Source organism: Cydia amplana, chromosome 14 (assembly GCF_948474715.1).
Source record: "Cydia amplana chromosome 14, ilCydAmpl1.1, whole genome shotgun sequence".
Lineage (NCBI taxonomy): Eukaryota > Metazoa > Arthropoda > Insecta > Lepidoptera > Tortricidae > Cydia > Cydia amplana.
In genome coordinates, this window is record NC_086082.1 from 2,144,155 (window position 1) to 2,170,479 (window position 26,325).

Genomic DNA, 26,325 nt, shown 5'->3' on the forward strand with positions numbered 1-26,325 from the left:
GTACCTAAGTGATTCTTTCTATACGTTAGAGCATATAAAAATTATAATAAAGCTATCAAAAACCCCAAAATTTGAAGATATCTTATTCTTAAATATGATTGTGGAATGAACTCTAGTACCTATCCATTTTATTGAAATACTACCTTCTTAAAATAAATTTAAGTGAGAAAAGTTAGGTGTGTTGATTTATTTAAATGTAAAAGAGTCATATGCACGCAACGCATTGATGCTTTGGAAATGTGGTGCTGGAGAAGGATGCTGCGGATATCGTGGACTCAGCGTCGCACTAATATATCCATTCTCCAGGAGCTCAAGGTTACACAAAGACTTTCGGCAATCGTTCACTCTCGTATCCTTAGCTACTTCGGTCATGTTACGCGCAGGGAAGACGACGCCATGGAGAGGTTTGTTGTTCAGGGCAGAGTGGGTGGCACAAGACCCAGATTGCGGCCCTCAATGCGATGGACCGACCAAGTTAAAAATCTCACCGGATCACCTTTAAATCTGTGCGTGCGGAATGCAGAAAATAGAGAAGCATGGCGGGAAATAACGAAAAAAGCCGTACAACGACCCCAATGACCACGACTGCTCTGATAAGAGTATCCGACTGAGAAGAAGAAAGAGTCATATAAATACACTTCTCATTCTTATCAATACATAAATAAAACAAGTCAAAGTCAAAATATACTTTATTCATGTAGGCCTAGCAACAAGCACTTATGATTCTTATGAACAAAGTCGCTTCCCGCTGTCTGTCTAGACAGACGTCCCTATGTATGCTTAGATCTTTAAAACTAATAGATAGAGTGATTCAAGAGGAAGATGATGATGATCCCGCTACCAAATCATGTCTTGGTATTAACCCAAATGAAATTTTACACTTTCGAACCCATAATTTGCCTTCCCAATATCTAAAGAATATCATATTTCAAAACGGAACATCTGCTCCACATTTCCAATACTGTCTTTCTGACAATACAATTTTTTCGATATACCTACTGTTAATTTTGCACCCACTTCGATGTTCAACAAAGGTTTCTTATGCACTCTGCTTAGAAGTAAAAGACGTAAGCGACATGAATTTGTAACGACTATAAAACTTTTTGACTTCGCACTGTCGTCTTACATCTGTCCAGGTAAACCTACTACCGATCTTATCTACAACCGATTTTAAGTCTTCGAACGAGCGAGCGAAGCGAAGCGAAGTTCTTACATTCGACTTTGAACACACGGCTGGCTAGGGGCACGTCCCGGCATTTCAATGTTTTTAAGCTGAACTTTCAGAGGATAGTTTGATACTCAATAACTTAAGTAAATTTGTTCTAATTTAAATGAAATTGGGTGAACGTATAGTCGAGGGCATTATATTTTAGTCATTAAATTTTGAGCTGGCTTGAACAAGAGGTTATTGAGCTAGAAGAGCTTAAAATGCTAAAAAGCCATTTGTGAGGGGTCTTGCTATTCTGGTCATTATAATTGCAAGAAAGTATGGTCGAGTTTGGTATCAAATGAAAGTGCTCGGTTTACACATTTATAATATTGTTTTTTTAAAGATTTTTTTTGAAAATTATGACAATTTTGGAATCCAAGATGGCGGCCATGCACTGTCATTAAATCGTAATGGATATCATTTTATAGGTTTTAGGGGGCGCAGATTTCGAAAATGATGATCATTTTGGATTCCAAAATGGCGGCCATGCACTCCATGCAGTATGTCATAAAAGTCGTCATGGATATCGTTTTATAGGTTTTTAGGAGGCGCAGATTTCGAAAATGATGACCATTTTGGATTCCAAGATGGCGGCCATGCAGTATGTCATTAAAGTCGTCATGGATGTCGTTTTATAGGTTTTGGGGGGCGCAGATTTCGAAAATGATGACCATTTTGCCATGGCCATGCACTATGTCATAAAAGACGTCATGGATGTCGTTTTATATGTTTTAGGGGGCACAGATTTCGAAAATGATGACCATTTTAGATTCCAAGATGGCGGCCATGCACTATGTCATAAAAGTCGTCATGGATGTCGTTTTATAGGTTATAGGGGGCTCAGATTTCGAAAATGATGACTATTTTGGAATCCAAGATGGCGGCCATGCACTATGTCATAAAAGTCGTCATGGATGTCGTTTTATAGGTTTTAGGGGGCCCAGATTTCGAAAATGATGACCATTTTGCCATGGCCATGCACTATGTCATAAAAGACGTCATGGATGTCATTTTATATGTTTTAGGGGGCACAGATTTCGAAAATGATGACCATTTTAGATTCCAAGATGGCGGCCATGCACTATGTCATAAAAGTCGTCATGGATGTCGTTTTATAGGTTATAGGGGGCTCAGATTTCGAAAATGATGACTATTTTGGAATCCAAGATGGCGGCCAAGCACTATGTCATAAAAGTCGTCATGGATGTCGTTTTATAGGTTTTAGGGGGCGCAGATTTCGAAAATGATGACCATTTTGGAATCCAAAATGGCGGCCATGCAGTATGTCATAAAAGTCGTCATGGATGTCGTTTTATAGGTTTTAGGGGGCCCCGATTTCGAAAATGATGACCATTTTGGAATCCAAAATGACGGCCATGCAGTATGTCATAAAAGTCGTCATGGATGTCGTTTTATAGATTATAGGGGGCGCAGATTTCGAAAATAATGACTATTTTGGAATCCAAGATGGCGGCCATGCACTGTGTCATAAAAGTCGTCATGGATGTCGTTTTATAGATTTTGGGGGGCGCAGATTTAGAAAATTATGACCATTTTGGATTCCAAAATGTTGGCCATGCACTATGTCATAAAAGTCGTCATGGATGTCGTTTAATAGGTTTTAGGGGGCGCAGATTTCGAAAATGATGACCATTTTGAATTCCAAGATGGCTGCCATGCAGTATGTCATAACAGTCGTCATGGATGTCGTTTTATAGGTTATAGGGGGCTCAGATTTCGAAAATGATGACTATTTTGTAATCCAAGATGGCGGCCATGCAGTATGTCATAAAAGTCGTCCTGGGTGTAGTTTTATAGGTCATGGTCATCATCGCACGCATCACGCACCTGTTTCAAATAAGATATAGATGCATCCTAGTAAGTCAACAACATCTATATCTACTATCGAAATGTACTTTTGATAGTAGTAGTACGAAATGTAATCTGAAAGGAATCAAGTAGGTAATGCATTCCTGTAATGAGGAATCGACATTGATTCCAATTACTAGTAATTTTAATATTCGAGAAATTGATTCCTGATTCCTCAAATGGAATTGTACTTAGTAATTCGGTATTGTTACATTACAAAGTACCTAATCTGGGAATCGGTAATCAGATTAAAAAGTAATTTCAAGTAATCGTGGAATCAGGATTCAATTACGAAATGCCCATCTCGGACTAAGTAGCACTGCATTCAATTGATCTTTTTGACGAACCGCGAGTTCTCAGTTCGGGGCGAACTACTAGTATAGTTATAAATTAAAGTTTATTTTTGAACGTCCTTTGAATACTACGTCTCCGTCGAGATTCAAACAGATCTGCAGTAAATTTTGTGTTTTATGCAGTTGGGTTTAAGTCTATTTTTGTGGGATCTACAATGATTCTGGTAATGGACAGATGGCCAGGGCTGTCGCTTGAGTAGATATGGTATCATTGTTATTGCCGATATGGGTGTTAGTTGATGACGTCTTGTAAGGGATCGGTTTTGTTGTGTATTACAGTTACAATTGTTGTTACTGGCGTTTTTCGTTTGGAACTATTAATTTTATTATTGTTTTCTGTGTTTCGGAACGGTGAAATTATCTCTTTGATTAAAGATAAAGATAAAAGATAGTTTATTCAAGTAGGCATAATTACAATGCGCTTATGAACGTCAAATAAAGCTAGGTAGACCGGCTCCAACCCTACACCTCTGCCCCGAGAAGATTTAAATCCCCCCTCAATTGGAGGAGGGTATCCCAATATGGGACCGGCAACAAACTCGGCGGGACACATCTTTTAAAAAAAAAATTACATCTTATAATTAACATGCATTACGAGAATATAAGGAAAAAAAATACATACTTATACATATTATAACAGTCTTTGTATAATAATCGCCAAGCATAATCGTAAATATCGAATTTGACAACCAAGTTCCATTCAGCACTTAATATTTATTAAAACTCTTTAGTTTTACCGTTTCGTATTTACCAAATGTGTTTTTTTACTATGTGTAAAATATCATGAAACTTGATATTGGAGAATAATCTAAACGCAAAAGCCTAAGCTTTAATACACCGTTTTCGCTTTTTTACAGTGTGTTTTAAAAAGATGTATCATGTAAGTAATACGTTTTCTCTACCATATTATTATGGTAATTAAGCACAAGACAAAGCCGTCAAAACACACAAGCACAGCGATGCCTTTGTATTCGATCAACACGGGCTTCAAGCCTTTTGTTCAATAAACCATGGGCCCGATTCGGATTTTGAAATAGATAGGTATCTATAAAAAATATCTTTTAGACATCGCCAAGATACGATAACGATATGTTTAAGATCTAACCTGTCAAATTTGACATTTCCGCGATTCTGGAGATACTCTTGAACGATTTCCACAAGATATGACTTAGAGATCCAATTCACATCTAATAGATATCTAACTCTATCTAACGTAAAAGTGACATTGGTTGCCCGAATTGAGCTGCAAAAGAGAACTAGTTGAAATTTAAACTATAACGTATCTAGAATGGATCTAGTACGTGTCGTCTCTTGTGAATATCTTGAAATTCGAATACGGCAGTATGTGTTTGATTTACAGAAATCCGACACCTTTGACAGAATATGTAAATTTCGCGCCAAATTACCGCTAATTTTGACGCGGTAAAAACAGCAACACCCTTAACTGTACAGTGGTGGACCTTATTACAAAAGCCATAAGGTCCATCGTTGTACAATTAAAAAAGTATGGGCGATGGTACAAAAAACTCAAAGTCGGAGCAAAAAACGACATCCGCTTGGTTTGGGCTTAGAGAAAAAATACATTGGAGTGCTCATTCCAATACATCAGTTTTGGTACCAAAATGACTATTATTTTTATAGTTGACATCTAGAATCGAGTAGCGGAATTATCAGTACTGCTACTTGACAATAGATGTTGCACCGACGCAAAAGTCTAATGCTCTACAATTTTCAGGTAATAATATAACCGGATTAGCCGGAACTCTATTTTCAACTCCTTATTCTTTATATTAGTTGTAAATTGTTGTTCAATACAACTTCAACTTCAACTTCAACTTCAATATTTATTCAGCAAATAGGCCACAAGGGCACTTTTACACGTCAACATTGAATTTACATACAAGCAAAATAATAATAATAATAATACATCAACAATTATTAAATACAACTACAACTACCAAATCAAACTAACGTAATACAATTACTTAGAGATGTATAGGGTCTCTTAATGTCGAATTACATAAAAAAACTATAATAATAATATTAAAATAAAAACAAAACAGATACATGAAAAAAAAAATTTAAACTTATTTAGAGGTGTAAATGTCTCTAAGTGTCAGAACTAAAAAATAACATAGTTTATCAAATTATCCTTAGAGATGTATAGGGTCTCCAAGAGTCAGAATCCTGTATGATTAACACATTACGAGAAAAAAAAACATACGAGAACCGAATGAGGCGTCTCACTGCAATTAAATTAAAAAATAAAGTTACTAAATATATTCGTGTTAGCTTAAACAGACCCGTCTCCACAAACAGCACCCGTTCACGAGTACGACGCGTATCTCAGCCATCGCCTCCCTCAACCTTCATTCGGGAAAGTGGCGACCCGATCAACGACGCCACCGTAAGCAAAGACTTTTAAGCGAGCATGACATGTTCAAGCTACCGGCCTATATTAATATTAAAATAGTGATAACACTTAGCAGTGAGACACAGCATTTTGTGCTCGTATGTTACATAAAAGACGGTATACAATTTTCGTGAGTCGCGACTCACTAGACATTTAGTATCAAGTAGCGTTACTGATAATTCCGCTACTCGATGCTAGATGTCGACTACGAAAATAATAGTCTCTTTGGTACAAAACACTGATGTATGGAGTGAGCACTCTATTTCTCTATGGTTTGGGCTAAGTCGATTATTTCATGCTGGTAGATCGAATATAGAGTTAAAAGTTTAAAGCTAAAATAGTTTGTCATGGATAGAGAAGTATCGATTTTATAAAACTAAAATGAAAAACTTTCAAAGTTACATTTTAAAGGAAAAAATTGAAAATTCATCGTTTAACATTTTCAGTGCCAGACGCCCCATATCCAATACAAAATGTCGTCACCTACGTGTTCTTGGCAGTGAATGTGTTAAGGCGAGATTCGATTTTGCGACATTTTGGAACACCGGTCCGATAGCTTCTAACCAACTGAGCTACCGAAGCGCATCAGAAGCATGCGAATCTTTCCAATCCCTTATTTGTCCTAACCTCGAAAAACATTACCGTTTGTAATCCCTAAAGGTACCCTAGTATCTAGGGACTCCGTGTGCACTGAAGGAGGCAGTTAGAAATCTGAAGACACTGCTAGGTTTAATGGAGGAGCTGGGGTGGCTAGAGTAGAGAGCTACCTCGGTTTTCACGCAAAATAGGCACAATCGACAACTTGCGGAAAATGTCCAGTATATTTAACTAACTAACTAATCCCTAAAGGTGAATTCACTTCGTTACTCATACTTTTGTTATTGCCAACCGACCCGCGATTCTAAATTTTAATCCTTTCACGACCCAAATTCAATCACGACCCTTAGCAACTAACTCATCCGATTAAACCAATTGAAAGATAAACGTCAATCGTATATCCATTTGCACAGCTAATTCGCTTATATCCGGCTGGGTAACCCTTAGTCAAAAACGGGTTCTATCCGGTCAGAGTGAATCTGTATAAAGTAGACTATTTTCAACATTACACGTTAGTAGGCGGTATAGTTATAGCGGTAGAGTAAAACTATTATCAGGTGGACTCTTTGGCTTGGGCTGGTGAAAAGAAAAACGTTCACTATACTATAACAGAGCCCGTACCATGAGTCATTGACAGTGTCAAAACTGACAAACGCTTTCGAGAACGTAATTTACTTTCTATACATCTCGCTCGCACTAATATGCGAGTACGAGCGAGATGCATAGAAAGTAAATACGTTCTCGATGACGTTTATGTCAGTGCCAAACTGGTGGTAGTGGTACTAAAGTGTCTACAAGAGAATTAAAAAACAAGAACATACAGTTCATATCTAAGACCAGAAATCTCGTACCTTTCTACTATTATAATTATTTAAGTGTGATTAAGGTAATAAAGCCGTAAAAGGATGTAGTAAATCTAAATGCGAACATTGCAAATTGCAATGTGTTGCGGCTGCGGTATCATTTCATCAGTCTTAAGTTCATACTTACTTCTAAGTATGTGTATAGTTTAAAACAATCCAATACCTCTACACTGCAGAATCCTAAATGTAAATATATAAGTATATTTTAATCCTCATTGATGGCAATAAAATTATAGGAAACTTATGAATGTAACGTCCTTTTGAAGAACTCCACAGGATTTTCCGAAAATTATATCGACTCCAACAAGTGAAAGGATTACCTCACACGCGCCGAGTTTACGATGTCCGAGCGAAGGTGCCCGGATAAAGCCGGGTAACCCAAACCGCAGAGGTTTAATTGTGCCATCGAAGCCGAGTGGCTTTGCGTAACGGATCCGGTTATCCGGTTAAATTGGATCGGGTTTTGTTTTAGGGATTAATTTGTAATATATTAAGTACTAGCGCAGCCCGTGTCTTCGTCTGCGTAAAATTCATCGGCCTGTAATGTTTATGGTAGACGATTCATTGCAATGTCCGAGTAAATAAAATTAATAGATTTTATGAGATACCTACGGAATACTACGGAAACCAATACTTTTTGGAGACATAATATTTTTTGTGATTTTTAGACTATATTCTTTCCCGGGATTCAAACTACATATATCCATACAAGTCTAAATCGGTGAGCGAAGAGGTAACAGACAGACAGGGTAAGTTCGTATTAATATTAGTAGGTATAATATAATATGACAAGATACGGAATGGTGGCGTTTATGGCGCTCCGTAAAATGTCAGTCACGTTGTGACAATTATGTGGAGTGACGTGTATTTTATCTTGGGAGATAAATGAGAAACGATATATGATCACAGGTGTTTCGGATAGGTATGTATTTTATGAAGTTGATACATAAGGATAGAGTTAATAACGAAATTCGATATTATGAATTTGAGATATTTGTAAGTCTAAGAAAACCTAAAAGTATGTTAAGTACATTTAGTTCTAACTTCTGCCATATGTAAGTATGTGCAGTATTCTTTGATCGTCTGTATCATGCTGTTTCACTGTAAACTGTCATTCAATAGAACTTGCTAACTATGTAAACAAACCGCCATACTAAAATTGGTAACTTTTGTTTACATAGTTAGCAAGTTCTATTGAATGACCCTTTAAGTATGTGTGTTTATTCAGAATTTTGTTTGTCCATAGGTATATGTAGCAAATAGATCCTACAACATGAATATTTGGGCAAATAAGTTAATATGTGTAGCGCCAATAATTTCGAATTCAAAAGAAAGTAATCAAGTAGGTAAGTACTAGTGGTGTAATCACACACTGGGCCGAATGCAAAATACGAGGTTGCCAGGCAACCGACATTGTTTATATGCGGCGAATCACTCAGTGTGGTTGCGCCATAAATTTGTACCTAGTCAATTTCGATGAAAGACTGACCGTAAAATTGACGCTATAGCTTTTAGCTACACTACAAAATTTCAAACACTATTTTGTTATTATTCCCGTACAATATTTCAGTTTAAAACCAGACACCATTACAGTATAATGTAATTATGGCAAATGAAAACTACTCGTGATAGCAATTCACGTTACACCTCATTAAAGGCAAAAACTATGTTGCTACACCGCTATGTATACTTATTGGGGGTTAGAGTATAAACTATAAGCGTTTTAAAATTTAGGTACTACTTATGTATTAGGTGAAAAATCAAACCATTGTTCAACTATACGTAGGGTTTGCACGACGGATCCGAAATCTATGGGAAGATCCGCGGATCCGGTTCCAGATCCGGATAATTTCATACATTTCGGATCCGGATTGCAAACCCTAACTATACGATATATTTATTTAATTGGTCATTTGTAAGCAAACTTATTTGCAACGAAATAAGGCCTGGCGATGGTAAGTTTAATGTTAATCTTAGTGTAGGTGCTAAATTGCCAATACTTGTGAATATGCATCGTTGTTTAGCAAAACAAAACGGAAAAAACAACAGTCAAATTATAGGCTGGAAACGGTTAGGTACATATTTCAATTGAAGAGATTCCAAATTGAAATAAATTGATGGTGTCGAATAGTTAAAAGATAATTATTTGGATATCTTCCGTTAAGAAAAGTAAAAACCTAATCAGCAAAGCAAAACATTGTTATTACCTTATTTGGGAGTTAGTGCCAAGTTTGGAAAACCCTACATTCACGAACCGAATGGACTGTGATTGAACAACATCAACATTTCGTAAATATAATCTACCTCAAACTAATCTCATATCTCTAAAGTTCTATATTCTGTAAAAAATGAAGCCAAGTCTCTTGTATTCCGTGACTCAGACCAAACAGAATGTGGCAGCGATTTGGCAAGTGCGCCAAGCCACTCGAAATTAGAGGGGACTGCGATATAATTGACAGCGGGCAGAAGGTGCTATCGACCCTTCAACGCTGTGGTACTCTATCAAATTAATGAACATTCAGGTTTGAGAAACTTAGCCTGAAAATACATTTGCAAAAGTTCAATGAAGGTTTTTTAATAGCGATTGGTTATAAGTACCAATAGTCAATAAAGTAAAAATAAAAACCGGCCAAGTGCGAGTCGGACTCGCGCACGGAGGGTTCCGCACCATCAACAAAAAATAGAGCAAAACAAGCAAAAAAAACAAGCAAAAAAAACGGTCACCCTTGGATGGGTGACCGTTTTTTTTAACCGAGCAACGTCGTTTAAGCAACGTCGGGCGGGGTCGGTACTTGGATGTACTGACCCCGCCCGACGTTGCTTAACTTCGGTCAAAAATCACGTTTGTTGTATGGGAGCCCCACTTAAATCTTTATTTTATTCTGTTTTTAGTATTTGTTGTTATAGCGGCAACAGAAATACATCATCTGTGAAAATTTCAACTGTCTAGCTATCACGGTTCGTAAGATACAGCCTGGTGACAGACGTACGGACGGACGGACAGCGGAGTCTTAGTAATATGGTCCCGTTTTTACCCTTTGGGTACGGAACCCTAAAAATCAACCACGGGCCATGGTAAACCCGTCACATGTTGCACCATACTTACTTTAAACATACATAAAACTTACCCACTGATTACCAGTCCGCCAGACGATATCGGCCTGTCAGTTAGAACAAAAAGTTGACAGTTCCGAACAACTGACCTAAGGATATGATGATCGACGTTGTCAACGTGATAGCGTGATAAAGACAATCATATGTCTACATATCTCTATTTCAATCGTGCTATGCAAAGAAATGAAGTGACTATAACTATATCACGCGGATAACAGAATCCATAATGCGCACACAGGGTGCGAAAAGTTATGGGGACATCAGAAGCTAAAAAGTAAAAGGAAAGAGAAAACTGCATTAAAAAAACACGATCGTATTGATAACCTAATTTTTTTAAAGTATTTTTTTTTCTGTGGAGACTATGGTCAAAATCGTTTGTGCAAAAAGAGGCCTGTCCTATAATGATAAATATATACAGTAGGTACTCCAGACATTGATTTTGTGTTGCTTTTAAATAAAAAAATGCACTTTGATTACAGTAATTAACTTAGGTCTGCTATCAAAGTCTAGATATCGTAATTTTCATATTTCAACACCGGCGTCAAATGCGTGGTTAACTAACAATGGGCAATTTGAAATTGTAGAAGTTTCTGCCATCATTGTTTACGTCGGGTTTTATGTTTCATGGGATTATATAAGAAATCGATACCTACCTCATTACCTACCTGTCGATGTCGTGACTATCGCTTTAGAACACGTACATATGGGGCATTATCTATGAAAAGGGACCTTATTGTCGATGGCGCTTACGCCGCACAGCGTCGCGCGGCATTATATTTATATCGGAGCATCTTTAATAATGGCATAAACGCCATCGACAATAAGGGCCCTTTTCATAGATAACGTCACATATGACTATTGAATTACTTAAGGCTTGGCCTACAACACTTCAAAGCTTCATGATCTTATCGTGTGAGTTCGGTACAGTTTTGTTATTTCGAATTTATAATTTTAATTTTAATTTATTTAGGTATAGGTACATATTAACTTCAACTAAGTAGTGGCTCTGTGAGCTGTAGACCTCGCAATAAGCTTAATAAACAATAATTTGATAAGATAAGATAAAAGATTTTTATTCGTGACGATCACAAAACATGTACGGACATGTACAGACAACAACAACAGCAAGAACAGAAGAAATGATAAGTGTGCATCACGAAATGGACCCAACTCAGCGTAATGCTAGCTACTTATAAAGCCAGCAGCGCTGGTCTTCCGTAGGGCCCATTCGGTGATGCCACGACACGATTTGAACAACGAAAACTAAACCGGTATTCCCAAAGATTTTGGATCAGTAATTTAACGTTTACATTACAATAAAAACTCTTGTTTTAATACACTACAAATGTAAGTTTTTAACTGTAAAATAACACTTAGCCACATCGAAGTCGAAGCCAAAAGCAAGCGGCAGGCGCGGCGCCAAACGGCGGACAATAATCTACCCCATCTATCCAGGGATGTTGCGGATGCCGATTTTTTGACATCCATGGATGAGGATGCGGATTTTTAGACTGTATTTTTTCGTTCTTTGCTAATTACTTCATTTCTAATTGGGCAATCTAATAATACGAAGTCGTAACCTAAAAACACAACTGAGTCCTACATTTCGAGTATAAAATGATTCGAAAAATATGGTTATTTCTAAGTTTTTGCAAAAAACCGGTTCTGATCCCTGACTTAGACTACTGTATCTCTGAACTTTTTCAATAAGACAAGCTGTACGAAATTGATATCAATGAGGATAAAAAATGTCATAAAGAGAGAGCGTAAAACGAGGAAATTAGCAAGAAATAAAAGATATGGCGCGCAGCGCGAAACTAACAGGAGATATGGTCGTCGCGTGGGTTTTTAAGTATTTCCTATCTACCTTTTACAAAACAATGATCACTTCAGTCATTTGTAGCAACGAAGTAATTAACTAGGAAAGATAAAATGTGTTAAAGCAGATAGTTAATGTTGTCTCTTAAATGGTCATCCACATTTGACACTTCAATACGACGAGCTTGATTGAAATTTGAAAGTAGACAAAACAATAATTTGAACCTTGAGCGTAACAAACGTTTAAATTGTAATGATGGGTCAACCAACAGTTTATAATCACAGGTCAAACGAGATAAGCAGTTCAGTTAACCCGTGGAGCGCCCCGAACCAAGAATAGTATGGAGTTACTATCACACGTGTCTTGTTAGGGCGCTCCACGGGTTAAGCACAATTTTAGCAAATATTTGTAACTAGATTCTACCTTAAAATTAAAAATAATAACCAAACAAGTCAGGTTTAAAGATATGCCGAGTATTGCCGAGATACGTACAAAATGTCAGTGTAGGGGAAGTCCGGGCATAGTGAACACCTTTACCTTTGACTTTACATAACAGAAAAATTTAACGAGGAAGAAATGAAAAAAGTATCAATAATGAGTCTTTATTTAATAATCTTTTAATTTAATACAACACTAGCCTCCAATGTTTAATAGTTGCTGCAATTTTGAACAAAACGTAAAAAAAGATATTTTATTCGCTTTGCCCAGGGTGCCGGGCAAAGTGAAACAGCCCCCCGGGCAAAGCAAATATTACTCATAAAATCTTAGTGAACTTAATAACTAAGTGAAAATTAATCAACATAAGATCATATCAATAATATTAATTAGAAAAAGCTGTCACAAGTAACTTTTGATATATTTTCACTGATTTCAATAGCATAAGTCTTCACGGCATTTCTGAAGACATTTTAACACAGCGAATCCACGTTCTGATAGCCATTTTCACGACGTCTGTTAGCCAGGAGCCATTATCGATCTTTTTTGATATTTATATACCATCTGTAACAAAATATTATCATAAATAAAAATTACCTAATAAATTCAAAGTGAACACGCTATCCGCTTTGCCCGATCCACTTTGCCCGTTCAGTCAGTTAAAGAAAATAATAATTTAAAAAAAATTACCGTTTGATTGTTTTAAAAGAAATGCGTTGTAAAAGGAAGATAGGTACTTTAATAAGCAATAAAAGCATCTTGAATTAAAATTCGAGATAATTACTGTGACAAAATAACATACAATGTACTTACCTTTCAAAATCGAATATTTTGCACTAAAAACACATTTTGACTCGTCACCGACGACGCTCACAGCGACCGCTCCCTGTGACGCTTGCCGCTCATAGAGCGAAGGATCCTGAACATCATATAGGCGCGTGGTGCGACAAAGTCGAATAGTTTAGGATTGGGAGCCCGAATTCGCTTTGCCTGGGGTGTTCGCTTTACCCGGACTTCCCCTAAGCTAGTTGTCTATAATTATAAATGACTCGGTGCAACCGGCTTGCCTAGTTTTGCATAGGAATCGGCCTGTGGCAATTTTACCCGCATACCATGAATAATATAAGGCTATTTAATGTCAATATTTATTTATTAATCGTTTGAGTTGACGACGTTAATCATAATTAGAGATAAAATCGAGTGATTTTGTAATCAAACTCAATCAGGGACTTTGAGACGTTTTAAACACAGACTAAGAAGTATCATGAAGTCTCGATTTTGTAAAGTTTTTATATGTATGTGTGGGTTATATTAAAGTGACAGTTATATATGTAGTTCAGCAAGAGCAAAGTGTGGGGTCGTCATTAAAGCCGTAATATTTTCATAAAGGAATTTGTGATGACAGTCCTATACTTCATCATCACAAATGCCATGGAGAGTTAGGACTCATTTAGACGGTGCGAGAACTCGCATGCAAGTTTGATTAGTTGATTATATTGCGTCGTTTGATCGGTCGGCAAAATTGTTGTAACCTCTATGGTTCGCAATGTAACTAAAATCGTGTACGAGTTCGTGCGCCGTCTAAATAAACCCTTAGTTAGGTCCGAATCTATGATTAGGTATTCGCTCACAACGTTAAAAAATGTAATCACCAATCGTCATGACGATACACTTCAGTTCCTACATGACATGTCTGTAATTTTCGCCATCGATCATAAAACATAACATTCGTGAAAGCATCAATTAAATTCAAATCAGTCCAGTTCGTCCAGTTGAAGAAACTTAATCGTCCCATTATAAATGTAAGTATTTTTGGTTAAATACCATAACCGGCCATCTGTGAAAGTCAAAGAGTCCGATAAAAAATGGACTCAAATACTTTGACAATTAAGATGGTTTTTCATTGCGGTTTTCGTCAATTAGTGTAATGTACAAATGAATTTCGTAATTAAATATATATTGAACCTTAATCTGACGTGAATAAAGTTTAATATTGAAACTCGAGTCTGTGTTGGTACTCTTGTAATGCATCAGTGGATTCTGAAATTGGTCATAAAGATTTGAGATCTCAGTACATTCGTTGATAATTAGGGGAAAAGGATCGAAAAGAAATTTCGTTGTCTTGGAGTTGTAGCATTTTATCATGATAAAATAATACAACTAAGTAAGTACATACAATATACAGTCGCCATCAGATATATTGGAGCGGCCAAGGTGCTCACAAATATCTGAACACGCCAATATTGTCAAGGCGTTAGTGTGTGTTCAGGTTATATGAACACCTTGGCCGCTCTGATATATCTGATGGCGACTGTACAATGTCTTTATTACCAGGTATCTCTTAAAAGCTCAGTGACATATAAGAACAGTGAAAATTGGATTGTCTGTGTGTCTGCTGTATGATGAAAGTTTTTTTATGCAGTACAATATTTAGAAACAGGTAAGTACTCGTAGGTATGTTTCTTAGAGAAAGGACACGGGGTAAAATGTAACAACTTCAAAAATAGCATTTTTCATTTATGTTTACTAAACCAATTAAAACTCGAGTTACGAAAGAGATCCATATTTTAATTGTTGAACTTTAATAATTTCAACATATATTTATCTTAGCACTGGCATTCCATTAAGTCCATTTCCTGCGCTTTAAAGTTTATTTACCAATATAAGTACAATAAATTATGACCATTTACACTTTAATTTACGTAAAAATACAGTAAATACGCAGTTATATTTCATTTATTTACATCATCGGTCTGAGATAATTGCTATGTCATGCGCAAGATTACAGGCTAAAGACTAACTCACGTTAAAGCAAAACATCGAATAATCCACAAAAGTGAACTTTATATCTAGAGAATACGATTCAAAGTTGTATACTATAGAATAGATGTATATAATCTTGACCGCACTTAGACGCAACAAGTTTTTATCGCATTGATATAAAGTCCAAAATGGCCACTGAAGCATTATAAAACTTTAGAAAAACTGGACTTCAGATTTAATATGCCATTGCAAGGTTAGCTAAAACTGGTAATAAAAACTGGAATTGTAAAAACTGGTTTTAACACCAATTAGTCAGAGTTCAAATACATTGTTTAGATACGTTTTAGTGTTGTCTCTTAACTGGTTGTACTTACGTATTTATTGTTACAATAATTTTCTTGTCTGTGCCAATTAAAAAAGGTAACCCAATGTAAATGATAAAAAAAGTAATCTCTTTTTTTAGTTTGCCAAGTATATGTATAATGTATCCAATCTGTACGAGCGCAAAAACTTTGTTGTGTCTATGGAGACAAAAACAAACACAATTTAAAAAACAAAATCATTTGTAAATTATTATTAAATAGGTACTCTTTTTTTAATATTAATAAAACTGTAATTTAATTTTGTTTCATGAGTCACTATCGCGGTAACCGAATACAATAATAATATTCGTTTTTTGTCATGTAAACGTATATTATTATTACGTCACATTTAGTTTAGTATCATTGGCATATCAAAACCCATTACGATAGGAAGTAGACTATTATAATTAGATTGACAATAATGTTAACTTACATCATAATTACTACTTATGTCACTCCTTATCGTAAGGTCATTCGTGTTAATCGTGTTATTATCTTGACCTGTTACGGGTCACGTATGTGCATAATTATATAAAGAAGCTACTAAAATTGTTAGTTTAACAATAATGTTTCTGATAAACGTTGATAATTTTACATAAGTTTAAATTTGTTTTGAAATCTAAATCTGGAAGATTTGTGGAGAGTTTTAAGGGGTAGAAGTTTGACATATAAAACTTTTACTCGCTCTATTTCGCTCTATTCTTTATATAACAATTTTTACCAACGAACACTAGTACCATTCATAGACATTATATTAAATTTAAGCATGCCGTTTTAAAATGAGAGCGTTACTTCATATGGGATCGGCTTTTATGCGAGCGATGGTTCGGGTGGCTTGACTCTTAAAGCCCTTGCTACACGGTCGCCGACAAGCCTATTAACCGTCTGACCTTGGTCTGACCTTGGTCAGTTTTGGTCAAATTTTGTTGGAAACAACTGTCTACACGGTCCGGGACGGACCAAGGCCACGCGGTCTGGGGGCTTGTCGGCGACCGTGTAGCAAGGGCTTTAGTCATAAGAATTTCATACTTTTTGGTTTCTCTCTTCTTTTAAATGTAAGAGACGCATTTCTCTAAACTTTTCTTGAATTAGTAATTCCTAGTGCTTTTACTACAGTTTTAAGCACTCCAAATGTCTATCCTTTGTCGTATCGTATCTATATACATCATGAATTTATGTCGTGGCTAGAGTCCATTCTAACCTTCGCACGATCTCTTAGATTTATTTACGACTGGACCTAACACACGTAATAAATTTACAAAGCCATAATAAATTACGTCAAGTTTCGTTACCGGTTTATAAATGTCAATAGGCTAAAAAATGGACAACTTGAACTTGTAAATTGTGTTTACAATTTATTTTACACAAAATATAAATCATCTTACTTTGCATATTTTTGAGTTATGGATTTTGTCGCGACGGCATAATTTGAACAAATCTAAAATCAAATTTTAATTAAAACAAAGTAACGGCCTTGTTAAAATTCCGGCGGGTCGGTTGGTAAAGTGACATAAGTGCAAATTTTACGAAAAAAAGGTAGACCAGGAAACGGAGTGTTGTTTATTTTTTCTCAAGCGAGACACAGTCAATGGAATTTAATTATCTAGGCAGCCCTGCAAGTCGGTGCAATAAAAAACGGAATGTCGTCTGCATTCAGTTCATGCCATAGCAATGTTTTGCTTCGCAAATGGCAAGGTCAATTTAATAACAGGTAATTATCGGTATTGAGATTTTATAAAATCTTTGTATTAACTCCTGATAAGGTAAATTATTGCAGAAATCACTGGTTTGTTAAGAATCAACCGGTATATCATTTTAAAAATCATAGCCAACGGAAAATTTTTAGAACGAAATTTTAAGTTTCTTGACAAACTCTAATTTGTCCTCTGACGTAGAATGTCGTATGAAAAAAATGTAACAGTCGTAAAACACTAATTAATAGAGCAAGGCGAAAGACATATTCAAGTGAACATTAGCAACGCCAAAAACAAAGCCACAATTTCCTAGCCCATCATAATAATTGCCATAATTTCAGTTGAAACATGAGCTAAATAAACTCAATTTGTGCTGCACATGAACGTACAATTACCAAACTAATGACCATCATGAATAAGTTCCAAATTTAGTACATTAAAACGGATCCATTACATCACTACCAACATCCAAAAACAAACCGGAAAACACGTGCCTCAATTGCATAAAACAAAACATCAAGCAAATCAAACCTTATTATAAAGTCTTGAATGTACAAAATCCCGTGACGAATGCAGTTCTGGTAGCTATGATTGCCATTTACCCATTAAGACTCAAATGATTGATTAACATTACAATTGCCAGAATAATCGATCATTCATTTTAATAAATAGTTACAATAATAACGCCATTATATTCGGAATACGGATGCTCAGCGTTCCTACGTCTGAAAGATTAATTATCTTTTATCAGGGATCTTCCTTTTCTATTATATTATTGTGCTTCTCAGCTAAACTGACTGAAATATATGGTAGTAAAGGAATTATAGTTTGCTTCAGTCTCATGGAATATTTATTTGCTTTTAACGTACAATCTGATGTTACTTTTTATAACAAAACAGTTATAGAAATACAAAGCATGTAAATTGCAGCCATTGCAGGTGTATCGGAATGAAATATTGTTTAAAAATAGAAATGGTATGTAAATTGTAGTCCACCATTGACTGAAATGCTGTATATGTTATGCTGAATTCCCAGACATGCAAATATACAAATTTCAAACTACTGAGAGAATGGAGAGATAGTAAAGTAACAAGTGTAAGGACAGGAAAGCGAAACGAAAGTGAAACAAAGCGAGACTCCATTTCAGCAGCAAGTTGGAAAGCATAGACAATTTATGCAGACATAAAATAGAATCCTAACTATCCTAAGCAAACAAACCTTTGGCTCTTGCAATAATTTACTCTCATTTCAACTCAGTCATACATACAGTATTTGTGAACCCTAACCCAAGGCATTTGCAAAGGTGAATTTAGGTCAAAACGTATTATTATGGGACTAACATCGAAATCACGAAAAAATGGCAGTTTCAGACATTTCGGCTGATAAGATATTATAAGCCAAACAATATTTCGTTATTTCGGGGTCAGTCCTATAGTAAAGGCTGCTCAGTAGGTACGTATCCAGTATAAAGAAAAATCTAAAACTTATTACCATTATTTCGTAACGAATGCTATGAAGATCGTATTAAGATTTTTGACTCAAATTAAACATGAATATTTTAACAATTAAGATCCAATTAATAATAGCATTACAAATGATAATATCAATGAAGCTTTGAATGGATTACGCAAGGGTGGTCTAAATGTTAAAGAACAACAATGGTTGTACCAGAAATTTAATCCTCAAGGATAGAAAAGACAATGGACGAGACTTTCATAAGGCAATAATAAATAACATAATTAGACACGTATAAAAACATGTTCAAACGCGTCAGAGACCTTGGTTTTTTGCATCTTTCCGCTTAAACCGGTTTCAGATCTTCAATGAAGCCTTACTTTCCGATGCTGGTGTTTTATCTTTCCCACGAAGCTATGGTTATGTACCTACGGATTAAGGTTCGGATTCTCCTCGTGTTTGCTTGGTGATTTGCAAGTCAAGTTTGACACACTTCTTGATATCAGATTCACTTTGCATGCGTGAATAATTAAGCCAATTAGATATTCCGCTTGATTAAACACGATACGAGTCTATTGTTATTTGTGTTAAAGTCATTTAGAAAAACTCTTTTTTTACAAAATGTCTTTCTTTAAATTTCCTCTTGCAACTATTGTATTGTAACGACTAACGAAACTCCGTTTACTTCCCCACCTAATTAGTGTTCACAAGGCACGATTCTTGAGCTGAATTTTCCACTCACAAAATCAACATCACATTCCGAAACTACTGAGCAAGTTGCGGAACCGCACACTGTGAGAAACTTCGCAGACTTTAAATTTCGAGATTTAGTTAAAAGTTTTCATCTTTGTGTCACTTCAAAGTGGATTTACTGGCTTTGTGCTTAACCTCAAAGATTTTGCGGTTATGCTAACAGACGCCTACACGACTGTCTCTCATTGCGATCTTAAGAATACAGAGAGCAGTGAGTAGTGTGTAGTGTGTAGTGTCAATCATTTGTAACACAAAAAATTTTCTTTATAACATGCGCTTTATTTTTTTATAAGAATTATTTTTAAGTACTTCCCAGAAGCTATGACACTGAAGTAAGTGAATATTAATACAGTGGAACCTCGATAGCACGAATCTTAAGGGAAACGCCAAAAACTTCGAGTCAACGACTGGCCTGTTTTCCTCAAATAGGAACTAACGTCACTAATAATGAACGCAAAGCTTTTGAAACGTTACATTTAAACTTTTAAAAGTTAAATTGCTTTGTTTCGAAATCGGATTCCAAGGAATTCCTTATGCATAAGAACTTCCTTCAAGACGGCAGGATTGGTCGCACAAAGTTGGTATAAAATGCTACGAGGTGACGGCCTGATGCCTTCGAAACATGTTACGCTAACTGTGACTTCAAATATGAATTCTCATACATATTACTGCTCGATTTGAACTTTAAGATACGTCAAATATTACGTCTAGATACGATATGGATTAGATATATGTTAGTGTCAAAAGTGACGTTTTTGTTTGAAGCAACGTCACTTTTGACACTGACATATCCAATCCATATCGTATCTAGCCAATCTAGCCGTAATATTTGGCGTATCCTAAAGTTCGAATCGGGCCGTTAGTGTCAGTGACACGATAGTTTAAATTTAAGATTAGATACAAATATTGAAAGAAGTACCATTCACTAATGACTTTAAAAAAGCGATATGTCTCTATATGTAGAAGTACTTTTGAATGCTAACGATATATATCTCTAGATATCTATTTGGAAAAGTATCCATGATGGCAGATACTTTTGGCGCGTTGTTCCATCCGCTACTATTGATGCTGACTGTACAAATACAAATAAAGCATCAACAATACCAAAACCGCGATTCTCAGAATATGTAGGTGACTAGCTCAGCATTCCACGTATTGTTCTTCTCACTCTCACATACCTCATCGATTTCGCATTGAATTGGTTTCATATCAGTTTTTGTAACTTTTAATTCAACTTTACAATTACTTTTTGTAATCACGCCCGTATTATTATAATCTTTGTGTATGTGAAATTATAATTTAAACTAGGTACCTACTTAATAAAAGCAATCATTTTATTTAAAATCATCCGTGACGAGCCTTCAGAATACGTTCAAATAAAATTGTCTTGGAAAGATATAGGTATAGTTAAAAAAAAAACATAATCATAGCTCAAATAAATACGAAAATGTTTTCTATCTACACCGTCTACACACCAGTGGCATGTTGGTGGTATCTTCTGACCTTTAGTTACACACGATACGTGTCAGTTGCATGAATATTTTAATGATGTAGACGTTTTTGCAACTAAAACCTTTATTTTAGTTACAGTCGACGTCAAAGATATGTTTACATTTTTCGCCTTATCACAAAGGAACAAGGTGTAAAATGTAAACATAATTTTGACATTGAATGTACCAGTATTGTGTTTGGACTTGAAAAATTGTAACTTGCATTTTAAATCGGGGCTCGAGTGTTAATAAAGACGTAAAATGCGATTGTTTCTCCAAGCATCGTTCCACATACGAGTAAGCTATTACCGTGCGTGAAAATCACGAAGGTCATTACTCCATTGTGCAACGGTTGTGACAAAGCCGACCTTTGGGCCCTTGGGCAGTAACAAGGGACTGTAACTTTATGTTTGACGTCTTTATTGTATTACGCATTTTTCTGGCTCACATTGTTTTGACGTGAGTTGTGAAAGGGTTGTTTGTTTTTGTTATTTTTTTTGTATTGCTGCTTGTGATTTGAGTATGTTTAGATAAAACAACAGTTACATAATGACCTATATAACAAGTAACACAATTATTTTAAGTCGCCTTTCAAAATATATGTTTTAAAACAAAACACATCGCCTTCATCAATGATGAATATTTTTTGACATATTTGAGTTATGCGACTTTATCAATGCGCCGTTTTGCTCGTTGAAAGTAATTTGTTCAAGAATTTGCGATAGCAAACGTCAATGTATCTTTATCGTTTTAAAAGTTAATCATTTTTAGTGATATCATTGAATTTTGTATGGATTGATAAAAATGTTTATCATGATAATGTATGTGAAGTGCACTTGATACAAATTGTATCTACCTATATCGTACCTATGCGACGTGCATTAGAAATGAGTTCATACGGCATTCAATTTCTACCGCCATACTACGAAATACAATACTACAAAGAAAACATTGTTATTATTCTCAGAAATAGACAACAATAGCTTATTTTTGTGAATGTCAAATGTATTAAACCAGACAAAAACACGCTCAAGTCAGGTAATATTTACACAAGTGTCTATAATCGAGGATTAATTGTCAAGAACGTGCGTGTTAATGCAAAATTATACGTTGTTTGTCTTCCTACAAAATTTACATATTACAACAAAACAAAACAGCAAGGAAATTACGCAAACACGAAAAAGTACACACAAAAACCAATACCGTTACAGTCCGATAACACAAATCTTTTATCTAAAATCGTTCGGCCACGTCAAATCCAGACCAACAATAGATTGATAAGAAAAAAAAAACTAACCGTTCAGAAACCGCTCACTTCGCCCGCTACCTGAGAGGTTTGCAACATTCCAAAATGCACTTCAACACCACAATTCAGCACACACATTAACGGTTTACGCTTACGCACTCAAGCAATCACCACACTTTCGCGAAAAAACAAAAAAAGTATATTTGAATTCCGAATGTTTTTTATCGGAAGCGATCACGCGAAATTAAAAAAACGCGCAACGCGACCATCCCCTAGCGCGGTAGAACGCAGACTGAAGCTAGAGAGCGAGAGGGGCGCTCAGTTTCGATAAAAAAGCGCAAGTGTGAAAGAGATGGACGGTAGATAAAAATGAAGTTAGCGGAATCGAGTAAGCGTGACCGGGAATGACCACATGGCACGCATTAAGCACAATCATTGCACAAATTGAGAGTTGGCGCGTTTTTGTATCCGAACCACGTGTTCTCAAGTTTTTGTCGGCACTCGGGAGAATCGAAGTGGTTTTGTTTTAAAATGGTACTTGAAAATAGCATAATTAAACGACTGCCAGCTGCGAATCCCATAAGTACTTACTTCTTTATTAAAAACTTGGTGAAAAATGTGAGAGAAACACAAATGTTATTCAAATCCCGGGCATAATCTGACCTCGTTTCTCTTATTATGTTTTTTAAGTATTTCGTCGCGGGAATTTGTTTTTAGTAAAGTCTGTTTATTAAGAAAAAAAAAAAGTAAATTCTGTCCAAGATAGGAAATAAAATGCTGTGAAATCATTTTTGCGCAAACGGTTTGGAATTTGACATGAATTTATGCGAAATTTGGGCATATTTTAAGACGGCACGATAATATTACAACGCTAAGCCGAGAAAAAGGGAAAAAGGCAATTCGTATACGTTATGTGGGTAAAAGTAAGGAAAAGGTGCAAAAACTCGGGCCATGAATATTATAGGGCAGGCCGTTTGCTAAACTGCTGAAAAAGTTTTATGCCTGTTTTGTTTTGGTAACATTCCGGACGACGTTTTTGATTTTTTCTGAGTTACGTAGTTACTATACTTTGCCGCGAACGCTCCCGCAAGTACGGTTCTTGGAGAAATTTTAACATTAAGTAATATTTACTCAATTACTAGTCTAATAAAATACATACCTAACAATTGTTTATTTTTTGAAAGTTTTAGTCCTTCAGTAAACAAGCGAATTAAAAACATCCTTGAATGCATTTTCGTTTCCATTTTAAAATGTAAGAATGTTTCCTTTAAGCAAAATTAGCTAACTTAAGTTTTGAAGGCACTTTCCCTCCAGGGCCCATTAATTATTTCCACACTGTATAGGTATAGGTAGATACTTTTACCTATAGGACTTAGCTACATTATTTTATAGGTACCTACTAGTATCTGGAATTAAAGAGACAAGTGGCTACAAGAATTGAAATGCGTCACTCTTCTAAGAAGGCCGAACGTTGTATTTAAATTTATTGTAATACCATCGGCCAGACGCGATCATATTAATATTAGATACAGTAGGTTTTGGTCATAGTGGTGACTGGTGATGATATTAAATCCCTACTTCACTTCCTAATATTATTAGGTAACTACTAAAGTAACTTTATCTGTCTATTTGTCAATTCGTTACCTATTCAGGCTTACACCGATGACGCAAAAATAACAATTTTCAAAAAGTGCAAAACTGTTTAGACAACAACGGTTTCACGGGTCAGCACGGTTCCATTTTTATCGACTATCACTATGCCCGTCACTTTCGCACTTACATACTTGTTAGAACGTGACAGGCATGGTGATAAACGATAAAAATGCGACCGTGCTACTAGGGCTGGTTTCACTCACTTGAATTATTAGTCGCTGTTGGCTGGTTGCTGTCTAAACGGTTTAAAATATGTCTCACGAAACTTTAATATCGATAATTGCAAAAATCTCATGGAAAGTTCTCTCGGTATTTTATTTCTGAACGTTTATTGCCAAGTGTTCTGACGGATAAATATAAATGGCCTAGACTTCTATCTTTTTCCTCGCGTTATCCCGGCATTTTTCCACGGCTCATGGGAGTCATGGGAGCTGGAACCCAGGCTAGACAACTAACCAGACCTTAGTCACAGAATAAATAATAGTACTTGGTACAGAAGATTCACTCTCCAACAAAACGCGTCTATTACGACAGATATGACCGCTAGGTGGCGCAAGCGCGAGCAGGCGTACTTGTAGGCACTTGCAGCGAGGCGACGAAATCGCGGAGTGAGCCACGCCTGCCTTAGTCGAAGTTCTGAACTGAACTCGTCACACCCCAACAATCAAATTAACTTAATCATTACTAATTACACAGCAGCACTTAATCAAATAAGTCCCAGGTGCGACTGAGGTAATAAATAGCATAAAACTCCAGTCTAACCTGGCCTCTATATTTGTAGAAGATATCAGTAGTCAAGGATCATTTTTAAAATGGTTGGTTTGGGGAATAGTAGACAATGCCTTAATTATAGGGTCAGTAGGGGACGAGAGGATAATAGGGAGAGTTGATATATCGTCAGCACGTGACAACATATGGCTGACATACGAATTGCATCAATGTCGAATAGACTGGAACATATGACGAGCGTGAATGGGCCGATAACGGTTTAGTTCAGAGGGCCTAACGCGAACCACGTTCAACGTGTTCCCTCTCTGTCGCACTTGTAAATTCGTACGTAAGTGTAACAGGCGCGGTAGACCCTCAGACCGTCTAACATGAGTTGCTTCCTATAAATATTTTTTTTCAGTAAAATTAAGAGTAGGGTTCGTAAGCGACATTCGCCCTTTAGTTCAGTTTGAAATGCACCTAAAACTGAAAGCACGTACTTTCTACTTACGTGTTTCGTCTTGTAGTCAGCAGCAGAAGTTCCTAAGCGGGCCAGGCGTTCAAAATGATCTTGACGCGACTTTATTGTTAAGAGAATAAGAGCGCGTCAAAGGTGATTTTGAACACCTTGCACGCTTAGCAACTTCTGCTGACTGTAGCGTCTGTAGCTACATAGCGTAGCTACAAACGATAGTGTTGTATAGGTATTTATGCACCTTGAAGCGCTGTAAAGTTATTTGCGCCTCAAAGTTCTCATTGTTCGACGGCGCTCAGTAAGTAACGCTCAAAGCGTGCTCGGAGGCTCGGGTCAGCACATAGTAATAAACTTTAGCGGCAGCTTGGTACCTATAGGATAAAGGATGACACGCTAGACCGGACCGGGCCCGGGCCGAGGCCGACATGTCAGTTTCTATGACGTCTGATCGGTGATCATGTGGTGCTTTCCATAGAAAACGAAGCGCCGAAAGCTCCGGCCCGGACCTCGGCCCGGTCTAACCTGATTAACCCTATTTAATAACTGGTTACACTTGAACTAAAAATGAATTCTCTTCACCTAGGCCACCAGTTACTTGCTTATATTGCAATCGCTCCTGCTTCGCCCATACTGTTCTCTCAGCTACTGCAAAAAGCAGCTTTATTCCAAAGGGTCACGTTTCTTTTCAGCATTGTTGTTTGTTAATAGCTCCGCTTATGCATCCGCTTCGCTGCGCCCATCAGCCTGTCCTCTCCGCTACTGCAAGAGGCACCTTTGTTCCAAAGGGCTGCGCGCCCTTTGGCATTTCCTTTTCGTTACTAGCTCCGCTTTTATGCATCCGCTCACGCTCCGCCCATCACCCGTTCCTCTCCGCTACTGCAAGAGGCAGCTTTGTTCCAAAGGGCTGCGCGCCCTTTGGCATGTCCTTTCTGTAACAGTCTGTGCGGAAAGAGAAGATTTGTGAAAAGTATGGGATCCAATACATCCTACGACTCTTCTCTTTCCGCACATACTCTACTAGCTCCGCTTATGAGTCCGCTCCTGCTCCGCCCA

General features: G+C 36.6%; 1 protein-coding gene across 1 annotated transcript in view; it reads right to left on the reverse strand.

The window, feature by feature from the left end:
• Positions 1-23,085, reverse strand: part of LOC134653903 (uncharacterized) — a 321,965-nt gene extending 298,880 nt beyond the window's left edge. The window contains exon 1 of the mRNA XM_063509267.1: positions 22,488-23,085. The gene's annotated coding sequence lies outside the window, so the exon portion shown is untranslated. The remainder of the gene's footprint in view (positions 1-22,487) is intronic.
• Between the last annotated feature and the right edge of the window lie 3,240 nt (positions 23,086-26,325).